The 12,499-nt window shown below is 41.8% G+C and overlaps 1 protein-coding gene across 3 annotated transcripts in view; it reads right to left on the reverse strand.

Moving 5' to 3' along the window:
* Positions 1 to 12,499, reverse strand: part of LOC128642474 (rho GDP-dissociation inhibitor 2) — a 414,423-nt gene that overhangs the window by 1,744 nt on the left and 400,180 nt on the right. The gene's annotated exons all lie outside the window — the stretch shown is intronic.

The following is a 12,499-nucleotide window of genomic DNA, read 5'->3' on the forward strand; positions in this document are numbered from 1 at the left end:
TCCCCAATTTTGCATAACCAACAGTTATATTAATATACTTTTTACCTCTGTGATTACCTTGTATCTCAGCATGTTCTGACAGCCCCCTGATCACATGACGTTTTATTTATTTATTATCTATTGACTTGCATTTTAGGCAATTAGTGCAGTGTCTGCCACAAGCTACGCACGTGAGCTCAATGTTATCTATACGGCTCACATGAACTAGCACTCCCCTGTTGTGAAAAGCTTATACAAAAGCATATGATAAGAGGCTGTCCGTAGTGGCTTAGAAAAGGGCAGAAATTTATAGGTTTAAATGTTATAAAGTATATTAATATAACAATGTTGGTTGTGGAAAGCTGGGGGATGGGTAGTAAAGGTGTTATCTATCTTTTTAAAAACCCTAACAATTTTAGTGCTGACTGTCCCTTTAAGTGTGTAATTCTTGCACTACTCACCCATGGAACTTCTAGTGTTTAACCCTGTGGAAGATACATAGATACAGTCCTGTTGGTGACTGAGGCTGTGTAACTGGTACGTTCTATTGGGTTTAACTGCTTCAGACTAGCAGTTCTAGGTGGCTCCAAAGCAGGACTTTATTTATGTGTTTAACCAGTGTACAAATGACATGCTCTGAATAATACAACTATTTCCATTTTAAATTCGTTTTAAACAGCAGTGATCTATTTATAAAAGTTTGCATTAAGAAGGTGTATATCCCTTTTAAAACTATATTTATGAATTTATTTTGCAAAAGGATTTTTGCTTTCTTAGAATATACAGGTTAACACTATACTATAAATGCAAACAGAATGAGAAGTGCTCTGTCAGGGACAAACAACAGCTCAGTAGCTTGTTCTATGGCACTAGTTCTCAAACCTGTCCTCAGGCTTCCATAAGGCCACATTTTGAGGACATCTGAACTGGGGCACAGGTGAAATAATCAGCTAATTAGTAAATATGGTTATTTGAATGGGTCTCATCCAAGCTAATTCTGAAAACCTGGCCTGTTGGGGAGGCCTGAGGACAGGTTTGAAAACCAGTGTTCTATGGTGATTAACCACCTGGGAGCAGCCTCTTTTAGCCCAAGTGGGCTCTTCACAGAGAAGAAATTTCCTGAAGTACATTAGTCTGATCCCGCCTAACAAGGTCAGTCCAGCCTCAATATACCAGGTAATACCTCTCTGAACAAGGAACATGGCAATCCTAGACAATTGTTTCGGCCTTCTTTGGGCTTCATCAGTGAGGTGCAGCCACATTCCTCTGAGCACATAGGTCTAAGAGTCCACATCTGGTTTTCCCAATCACTCACTCCAGTTGTTTCAGAACTACCGTTCCCATGATGCTCAACTGGACTTTAGAGTGCCTAAGTAACATGATCATGGGAAATGTAGTTCAGAAACATCTGGAGTGCCAAGGTTCACCATCGCTGCCTTAGGGTCACATTACAACTACAAGCAGAATGAGAAGCGCCCTCTCAGGAACCCCAAAACAGCTCATAGCACAAAAAAGAAACAACAAACTCTGCCAAAATTATTGTTGCCAAATAGTCATTCAATGTAGCAGACGAGAAGTACAAATTCTTTATAGAATTTAGACATACAGCACTAGAAACATGAATGAAAGTTTATAAATACATCCATCTAAATGTCTGATCTGTAACATTTTTAAAATAAAAATTGTATTTGACAGGGGTAATGGTGTACGTGGAAAGCCTAGAGATTGCTACTTCAACTTTAACAATTTGCTCCCAATTTTGCAGAGCAGAAACAATAGTGAGACTTAAATCTGGGAGGATAAAACCTCTAATCAGGCTTGGACCATTAATCAGATGTGAGATCAGGTTACACATAAGAGATAGGAACTATACTCCAGCCTTGGTCATAAACAACCAAGATTTTATTACTTAACTATCCTGCACCCCCCCCACTGGCAGTGTAATTTCTTAGCTGCTGGATGTGTTTACTTAGGCTATTCAATAGCCGAGACTCCAGTATCAAAACTTTCAGTATAGGTTGGGAAACCACAAGCTAAATCAGCTATTTCAAAGGCTATTTCAAAGTTTAACGTATAGCCGAGTAGAGAATAGGAAACAAATGTAGGAGAGAAAAAGTAGGGTCTGTAGGTGTCATTAGAGCTGTCTCCAAACATTGAAACGGATGGTGCATGTGGACCATCATCATTCCAAAAGACAAACAAATTATGCTTACCTGATAATTTAATTTCCTTCTGTATGAGGAGAGTCCACGGCATCATTCCTTACTGTTGGGAAATCCTGAACCTGGCCACCAGGAGGAGGAAAAGACACCCCAGCCAAAGGCTTAAATACTCCCCCTACTTCCCTCACATCCCAGCCATTCTGCCAAGGAACAAAGAACAGTAGGAGAAATATCAGGGTATAAATGGTGCTGGAAGAGAAAAAAACTAATTTTGGTCCGCCTATCTGAGTATACAGACGGGGGCCGTATAATTTATGTTTTCCTTCTTAATATGAGGAGAGTCCACGGCATCATTCCTTGATGTTGGGAAAACTATACCCAAGCTCTAGAGACACTGAATGATAACGGGAGGGATAAAGGAAAGGCAGACCCTAATCTGAGAGCACCACAGCCTGTAAAACCTTTCTCCCAAAAGCTGCTTTAGCCGAAGCAAAAACGTCAAATTTGTCGAATTTTGAAAAAGTATGTAAGGAGGACCAGGTAGTCGCCTTACAAATCTAATCTATAGAGGCCTTGTTCTTAAAGGCCCAAGAGGAAGCCACCGCTCCAGTGGAATGAGCCGTTATCCTCTGAGGAGGTTTAAGTCCTGCTGACTCGTAAGCTAAGTGTATAACACTCCTTAACCAAAAAGATAAGGAAGTCAAGGAAGCCTTCAGACCCTTCCACTTCCCAGAATAGATAATAAACAAGGAAGAAGTTTGCCTAAAATCCTTAGTATCTTGAAGATAAAACTTCAAAGCTCGAACCACATACAGATTATGAAGTAAATGTTCCTTCAAAGAAGAAGGAATAGGACATAAGGAAGGAACCACAATCTCCTGATTGATGTTACAATCAGACACCACCTTAGGTAGAAAACCCAAGCAGGTATGTAGGACAGCCTTATCAGTGTGGAACACCAGATAAGGAGGCTCACATTGCAAGGCAGCCATTTCAGAAACACTGCGTGCCGACGCAATAGCCAAAAGAAAAATAACCTTCCAGGACAACAATTTGATGTAAACCGAATGCATAGGCTCACACGGAGCCCGCTGTAAAAACTTAAGAACAAGATTCAAACTCCAAGGTGGAGTGTTAGATCTAAACACAGGTCTGATCCTAATCAGAGCCTTAACGAAAGATTGCACGTCAGGGAGCTCTGCGAGCCTCTTGTGCAGCAAAACAGATAGGGCCAAAATCTGTCCCTTCAGGGAAATGGCAGAAAGGCCCTTCTCCAGACCCTCCTGGAGAAAAGAAAGTATCCTGGTAGTCTTAACCTTATGCCAGGCTAAACCATGCTCTTCACACCAGAATAAGTAAGCTCTCCATACCTTATGATAGATGCGACGAGTAACAGGCTTACGAGCCTGAATGAGAGTGTCAAAAACCCTCTCAGAGAAACCTCTCTTGGCTAAGACTAAGCGTTCAACCTCCACGCAGAAAAAAAGGACCCTGTTCCAGCTGATCCCTGAGAAAGGGTAACTTCCATGGAGGAGATGAGGACATCCCCACCAGGTCCGTGAACCACATCCTTCGCAGTCACAATGGAGCAATCTGTATCACTGATGCCTGGCCACTACACAAGGAAGAAGTGGTAATGGCTCCTCCTGAGGATCCCTGGACCGCAACCCATATCTGGGTAGCTTGGAATTGAGCCGGGACTCCATGAGATCTATCTCCGGCATCCCCCACTTGTTGCAAATCTCCGCAAACACCTTGGGATGGAGAGGCCATTCCCCTGGATGAAAGGATTGTCTGCTGAGGAAATCCGCTTCCCAGTTGTCCACACCCGGAATGTGGATCGCTGACAGCGAGCAGTTGTGGGCCTCCGCCCACTCCAGAATCTGAGATACTTCCCTCATTGCTATGTAGCTCCTCGTTCCCCCCCCCTGATGGTTGATGTAAGCCACCGAGGTTATGTTGTCTGATTGGAATCATATAAACTGGGACGAACCCAGAAGAGGCCAAGCCTTCAGAGCATTGAAGATCACTCATAGTTCCAAAATGTTGATCGGGATGAGGGATTCCTCTCGAGTCCACAAGCCCTGTGCCTTCCTGGCACCTCAAACAGCTCCCCATTCTGATAGACTTGCGTCCGTAGTCTCCCAGGATGTTCTCAAGAAGGATGTCCCTTGGGACAGGTGATCTGGACAGAGCCACCAGAAGAGCAATTCTCTCGACTGGTTGCCCAGAGAAATCTGTTGCGACAGATCCGAATGATCGCCATTTCACTGTCTCAGCATGCACAGCTGAAGTGGTCCGAGATGGATTCTGGCAAAGGAATGATGTCCATGCTGGACACCATGAGACAAAACACCTCCATACACCAAGCCACAGAGGGCCTTGACGAGGTCTGGAGGGCAAGACAAGCGGAAGTTAGCTTGTAACGTCTGGTCTGTAAGGAATATCCTCATGGATATGGAGTCTATTACAGTACCCAGAAATTCCACCCTGGTACTGTGAATAAGAGAACTCTTTTCTAAGTTTATCTTCCACCCATGAGATCGAAGAAGAAACAGAAGAGATTTTGAATGGTGCTTGAACTAGAATATCATCCAAGTATGGAGCTACTGCTATACCTCTGGTTATGGCCACTGCAAGCAGAGCCCCTAGAACTTTCGTAAAAACTCTTGGAGCAGTAGCTAGACCAAACGGAAGTGCAATAAACTGGAAGTGCTGGTCCAGGAATAAAAATCCTTAGGAACTTGAAGTGTTCCTTGTGTATTGGAACGTGAAGGTAAGCATTCTTCATATCTATAGTGGTCATAAACTGTCCTTCCTAAACTAAGGGAAGGATGGACCTTATCGTTTCCATCTTGAACGAGGGGACAGATAGAAATTTGTTTAAGCACTTTAGGCCCAGAATCGGACGGGAAGTTCCCTCCTTCTTTGGGACCACAAAAAGGTTTGAATAGTATCCCAGACTTCTTTCTGCGAGAGGTTTGTCTCGGCGAACTTCTTGCTCTGCTTGGATTTATTCCAGGACTGAGACGGCTTCCAAGTCCCCTTGGATTGCTCAGGCTTTGCAGAGGGCTGCTGATGTTGGGATTTATCCGAACGAAAATTAGGACCTTGTCCCTTAGGTTTGTTCTTCTTATCCTGCGGTAAGAAGGCACCTTTGCCTCCAGTAACCGTGGAGATAATTGAGTCCAGGCTTGGACCAAATAGAATCTTACCCTTAAATGGGAGGGAAAAGAGTCTTGACTTAGAAGTCATGTCAGTAGACCAGGACTTCAGCCAGAGTACCCTACGGGCTTGAACAGAAAAACCTGAAGCCTTAGCATTCAGGCGAATACTTTGCATATTTGCATCACAAATAAAAGAATTGGCCACCCTTAAGGCCTTAATTCTTTCCTGGATCACGTCGAGGGGACCCTCCACCTCAAGCAACTCAGATAAGGAGTTGCACCAGTAGGTATCCACTCCAGCAACCTCAGCAACAGCCGCTGCCATTTGAAACAAATAACCCGTATGTTGAAACATCTTTCTTAACAGAGTTTCTATCTTCTTATCCATGGGCTCTTTAAACGACGAACTATCCTCAAGCGGGATAGTAGTTGGTTTAGCAAACTTGCAGATAGCGCCATCCACCTTGGGGATGAAAGCCCACAACTACAATTGAGAGTCCGGGATGGGAACAATTTCTTAAAGGAAGAAGGGGAAAATGAAGAACCAATCCTTTCTCATTCATTCTTACTAATGTTTGCCATCTTTACAGGAAGCGGGGAAGTTTGTAGTTCAACCCTGTCCTCGTAGACCTTATCTAATTTAGGAATCAAAGGTTCCTCAGGCAATTTGGGCTCTGGAACCTCTAACGTAGCCAAAACTTCCTTATACAGAAAGTGTACATGCTCAATCCTAAATCTAAAGTCTGGTTCCTCTGCAGCTGGAGGTTTAGAGGCAGCAGATTCCAACCCAGAAAGAGCGCCCTCTGAAGTATCAGAGGCGCCTTCATCATCGGATAATCTTGTATCAGATAAATCCAATAAGCTATTAGATGACCCCTGGAAGGATAGCAATATTTGACCTTTCGCTTGCGCTTAGCAGGACGAGGTAAAGCACTAAAGGCCGCAGACACTGCCATTTGTAACTGCTCAGTAAAGTCTGGCGGTAAAAGGCCCCCTCCAGATGGAGGACTAGGAGTGCTACGGGAAGCTGCATGTGTATTAGGAGATGACTGTAGGGTGCGCACCTTACGGGACGGAGATTCCTCAGAGGTGGACGGCTCAGTGGTATCAAACATATTAACCTTATTTGACATGATAACTTTATCAATGCATGTGGAACATAGTTGAGCGGGAGGGTATACTGCGGCCTCCTCACAATGTAGACAGGTATTAGACTTAGGTAAAGAGGGAGTACCCTCCAACGCATAAGAATCCTCTATAGCTTGCATTTATAAAGCAGACTATAGATTAATAAGAAAAAACTGCACCTTTATACCCCCAATGGCTGGGGCACTCACCACCTCCTATGACCCAGGCCCAACTGAGAAACCGCTTCTCCAGTAAACCGCACAGTCAGGAAAGAGGAAGAAAGTGTGACCACACCCGGTCACTTGGTGCGCAATGCAGGACAGCCCCTGCTATACTAGTAAAAAACAACCCCAAGCCTTTCAGGCTGCGCAGCTCCCAAAACTAAAGTAAAAAAAAACCCTGTACAATCCAACATCTGCCTGAGCTTCATCTCACACATGTCGCAACATAATCAAATAAACGTATGTGATTAATCCCCACTGTTCAATAACCCCCCCCCCGAGGAGATATTAACCCTTGATTCCATACAGATAAAAGGAGCCACACTGTGACCCTGTATTCTTGCGTTATCATATGTGCAAAAAAAAAAAAAAAAAATGAAACGATCTTACTGGAATCTATGCCATGGAACAGAAACACAGCCTCTGAAGTTTGACAGTCTTGTAGCATCGCTCCTGACATGGACTTGAGTGATGGAAGAAGGCCGTGAAACTCGTTAACACTGATTGCTTAGGAGCTGTTAATACAAGTCTGGATGCGTTCGCAGAAAGACTCTCCCTGCATCTCCAGACTCTAACATTCGCCAATGCTCTCACTGAGAGGCAGACAAGACTACTTAAAACTCCAGTCTTATTTCGAAGGGTAGATACACTTCATGAGGAACTACTCAGAATCTTCTGACACTTCTCTGCCAACCTCCTGTGACGAAAGGCAAAGAATGAATGGGATATGAGGGAAGTAGGGGGAGTATTTAAGCCTTTGGCTGGGGTGTCTTTGCCTCCTCGTGGTGGCCAGGTTCAGTATTTCCCAACAGTAAGGAATTATGCCGTGGACTCTCCTCATATTAAGAAGGAAATAATTTATCATCAGATAAGCATATATTATGTTTTCTTTCTTAAAATGATAATGGTCTACAGACCTTCATGCCATAGCCCATGGTCTATGTTACGGAAAGGGTGGGATAATTTTTTCTGGCAGTTCTTATTTAGCCAATGCTCAGGCTTGAAGGACTTTCCTACCAAAAGCTGCTTGCAAATAAATAAAACCTCAAAGCAATAAACCCTGAAACCCTTGCAAATTTGATCCAAAGATGCATAATTGTTTCTCTCTTATAAACACCCCCCACACACACAATGTTGCAACTGCTGAATACACTTAGAAGGCAACTTTCCCGCCTTCAAGTAAGACTTGTGAATCACTTAGAGCCAAAATGCCAACGCTGCCTTAGTAGCTTTCTGCCTCTTACAAGTCCCACAGTAGTGAAAAAAGAAAGAAGAAGTTTGTCTGAAATCTTTAGCAGTTTAAAGAAAAAAACTTTAAAGCGTTGGCTACCTCAAGATTATCTAAGAGGCGGTATTGAGAGATAGCAAGATATTAACACAATGAAAAAACAACCATTTCTTGATTTGTGTTTTCCTTTGAAACTACCTTAGGAAAATTATATTTAGTACAAAGTATAGCCTTTTCCTTGTGAATAATTAGAAATGGAGATCACAAGACAAGGCTAACAATTCAGAAACACACCTTGCTGAAGAGATTGCTAATAGTAAGGGGTCAATTTATAAAACCCCTCAGCAGGCTTTTAGAAATTAGCGGACAAATCCTTGTCAAGGCTATTCTGAGAAATACTGAAGGAGTCTAGGAATCCTAAATGAATACCAAGAAAACCTTCTGGAAGAACATTATTTCTAAATTTGGAAGGCATTTTTTAAATAAAGTTCAAGCACCACACCAATAAATGCAGAGATTAGATATCCTAATGAAAAAGAGAACCTTGCGACAAGAAGTCTTGTCTCAGAGGAAGAAGCCATGGAGAGCAAGAAATATCTGTACTAGATCCACATAAAAAGTCTGGCAGAGTAAGGCTGGAGCAATTAATATTACTGATGTTGACTCCTGTGTGGTCCAAGTATGATTCTTGGAAACAGGTATGCTAGATGAAGGTCCAATGGACACACCAAGGCGTCTATTAGGAGAGCTGTAAATCCCTTTGGACAATGAACCAATGGGGGTAAAAATTCTTAACCCTGAGGTTACGCAGGTACTGGGATTAATGTATCCCCCTAACTTACAAATCCGCCTCTGCTTTAAAGAGGACAAAACTCTTGATCTTTTGACAGACAAAGAGAATCAGTCTGGATATTTCCCTGATGGAATCAAAATATATAAACTTATACAAAGCTCAATGAATCCATACATGATATAAGTAGCAGCTGTGGTATACATGTACCTACTTAAAGGGACACTGAATCAAATTTTTTTCTTTCACGATTCAGATAGGGCATGTAATTTTAAGCAACTTTCTCATTTACTCCTATTATCAATTTTTCTTCATTCTCTTTATTTGATAAGCAAGAATTTAAGTTTAGAAGACGACCCATTTTTTGTTCACAACCTGGGTTGTGCTTTCTGATTGGTGGCTAAATGCACCCACCATTAAACAAGTGTTGTCCACCGTACTTAACCAAAAATCGTCTAGTTCCTTAGCTTAGATGCCTTCTTTTTTAAATAAAGTTAGCAAGAGAATGAATTAGAAAGTTGCTTAAAATTGCCTGCTCTATCTGAATCATGAAAGAAAAAAATTTGGGTTTAGTATCCCTTTTAGCATTTGCACCTATTTATATTACCATGTAAAGGAGCAGCACATATAGATCAAAAAGTACACAGACACTTGTAAAGCCATGTCCAGATACTGTGTACACTTTAAAAAGTAAATACACAATGTACATGATACCCATACAATAGGTATAAAAGAGATACCAATAGAACTTATCTCTAAAGTATCTCCACTGTTGTATTAAAATATGGATGAAAAAAGCAATATGTGTACCCATTTGTTAATACAACATATGTCCAGAATGCGATTTTAAGGGGAGAATTTTTGTGGGTCTAGGTGGACTCTGTTCCCTTTTTTTTTGGGAGGGGCATGGGACCCATCTTCAATAGTTACTACAACTGCATTTAGCGGGATGTTCTTGCTGCTTCAATCATTTTACAGACACATCACAAAGGAAAGTAAAAAAAAGGTCATATACAACTAATGTTCTGTTTTAAACTACTTTATACATTTATTATTTAGGTTAGTCGAGGCTGAAGATAGATTTTTTGTCTGTGAAATATTGATGCAGAATTGCGGAAATACTGTATTATGATAATTTGCATTGTTATTATTTTTGTAATTAGGTTTCCTTTGTTATCATACAGGTAATGGCAGTGCTCCGCTGGCTTGTGCTAATCCGGACTGCTAACGGTGGCTGTAAGAAAATAGATCAGAAAGTCTCACCTTCTCCGGTTTGCTCATATATCTCTTCCGTCTAAACCTGGTCACTCCATAGCCTCGGTTCCCGATCTCACCACATCTCCATGATTGCGAGATTCTTCCGATGGCGTCTGACGTCACTCACTCGTGACCTCTTGTGACCAATCACGGGGCAGACTTGACGGACTGGTGTCAATCTATGCTTGCTTGCTTGCTTACAGCACTCACCGATCCTGGCAGTTAAGAGTAAGTGTATTTTCCCGGAGCTCCAACGGGTAAGCTCGGGCTAAATGCCCAATCGCAGCAAACGGCCCTCTCCTCAGCCGTGTATAAATCCAATAACAAAAGAATGCTGCTTAGATAAAACTTTGTATTTATTTAGTACAATTAAAAACTTGTGCTAACGTGCAGTAACAAGTGTTGTAAAACAGCTGTTCATGTCACAAACCGGCCAGTCTGACGCGTTTCGGCTGATATGCCTTATTCATAGACTCCAGTCTATGAATAAGGGGTTATTTGTGCTGCTGGAAATGCAAAGCACATAGAGCGCTCTTAACAATTTGTATAACCCAATAGTGTACAAACACCTGCATAATGTACATTACTGCAAATAAAATTCTAAAACCTGAAAAGTACAACAATATATAAAATGAAGACTTACATAAAAAAAACTAAAAACTATCTGTTTGCATCCCCTGGCAATGGTGGGAGTACAATGCTAAATTAACTTATAAATAAGTATTAATAGCACAGATAGTTATAATAAATGTTAATAGCACCATATGTCATCATGTTCAGTACAATATAAAATTGCACACATTATATTAAATTGGTTACACTGTAAATCAGGGGTCTCAAACTCAAATTACCTTGGGGCCACTGGTCAAATTTTCTTCTCCCATGGGGGCCGCTTCCAAAACTTCGAACAAACTATATATATATATATATTTATATATACACACACGATATATATATATGTATATAAATAAATAAAACGTGTTAAACGGATACTATCAGTGATGGCTTTGTGTCATATGTGTAAACATTACATACACACCCAGACCCAAACACACATACACAGACCTCCCCACACACACAGACCCACATACACAGACCCACACATATACACACACACCCACACATAGACCTGCACACACATACACAGACCCCCTCACACAAACACACAGACCCCACACACACACACAGACTCAAACATACACACACAGACCCACACAAACACACACACAGACCCACACACAGACTCAAACATACACACACAGACTCACACAAACACAGACACCCCCCACACACACACAAGTTATGGTAAGGCAAACAAAGCAAGCTATACAGCCCCTCTTTTAGAGACACAAAATAAAACTCACTATAAGGCAGCAATACTTGGCACATACCTTGCTTAACCCCATTGCTTGTCCTCCTCTGCTGCTGCCTGCTTAGCCTCAGTTTGCCTCACAGTCTCACTGAGGGTTACACTACACTCCCCCAGTGAAGTCCTGGGTCCCCTCGTCACTGCCAAAAACACAAGCTCTGGGCAAAACAATCCTACTCACTCGCTTGCTTTGCTCCTCTGCTGCCACACTCACAAACAGCTATGGCGCCAATTTTGCTGTGCTGCACACTCAGAGGCTTATATAGAGGCATGGGCCTGGAGCTGCAGCTCCTCACACCTCCGGCATTACGTTAATCAGCCCACAGCTCTCAGTTATGGGGAGTAAGTGGAGGGCCGCATTGTAACTGGTTCTGGCTTACGGGCCTGTACTTTGAGACCCTTGCTGTAGATCACATAAGAATGTGCTGTGGTTGTTCAGCTGCCTAAAGGTCCTTGCAAAAACACATACATAAAGGATGTTATCAAATCTGAACCTATAGGTTATCAGCATAAGAAATATTTTGCACATTTACCTCACGCTTACTTAGTTTGGAGACAGCAGCTAAACAAACTGTCACTATTTTGTATATATTATTTAAAGCTTCAGGAGTAAAAAAACACAGTAGTTTCTCCAGAGTGATAAAAACAGGGAAAATTCTTTCAGGAAAGTGGACTGTTGCGGCCAATATGTATGCAAAATATGAGGTATACAATTCTCACAGATTTGAGTGATCTGGAATACTAGAACATATTAGTAAAATAAATATATATATGTAGATAGAGGGATATCAGAAAACAGGCTCCTCAGAGATATCAGTGGGGACAGAGGCATTTTATTTCAGATTCTACTTATAATAAAGTATACACACATACAGTATCCCACAAAAGTGAGTACACCCCATACATTTTTGTAAATATTTTATTATATCTTTTCATGTGACAACACTGAAGAAATTACACTTTGCTACAATGTAAAGTAGTGAGTGTACAGCCTGAATAACAGTATTCATTTGCTGTCCCCTCAAAATAACTCAACACACAGCAATTAATGGCTAAACCGTTGGCAACAAAAGTGAGTACACGCCTAAGTGGAAATGTCCAAATTGGGCCCAAAGTGTAAATATTTTGTGTGGCCACCATTATTTTCCAGCACTCTCTTAACCCTCTTGGGCATGGAGTTCACCAGAGCTTCACAGGT

Source organism: Bombina bombina, chromosome 11 (assembly GCF_027579735.1).
Source record: "Bombina bombina isolate aBomBom1 chromosome 11, aBomBom1.pri, whole genome shotgun sequence".
Taxonomy (NCBI): Eukaryota; Metazoa; Chordata; class Amphibia; order Anura; family Bombinatoridae; genus Bombina; species Bombina bombina.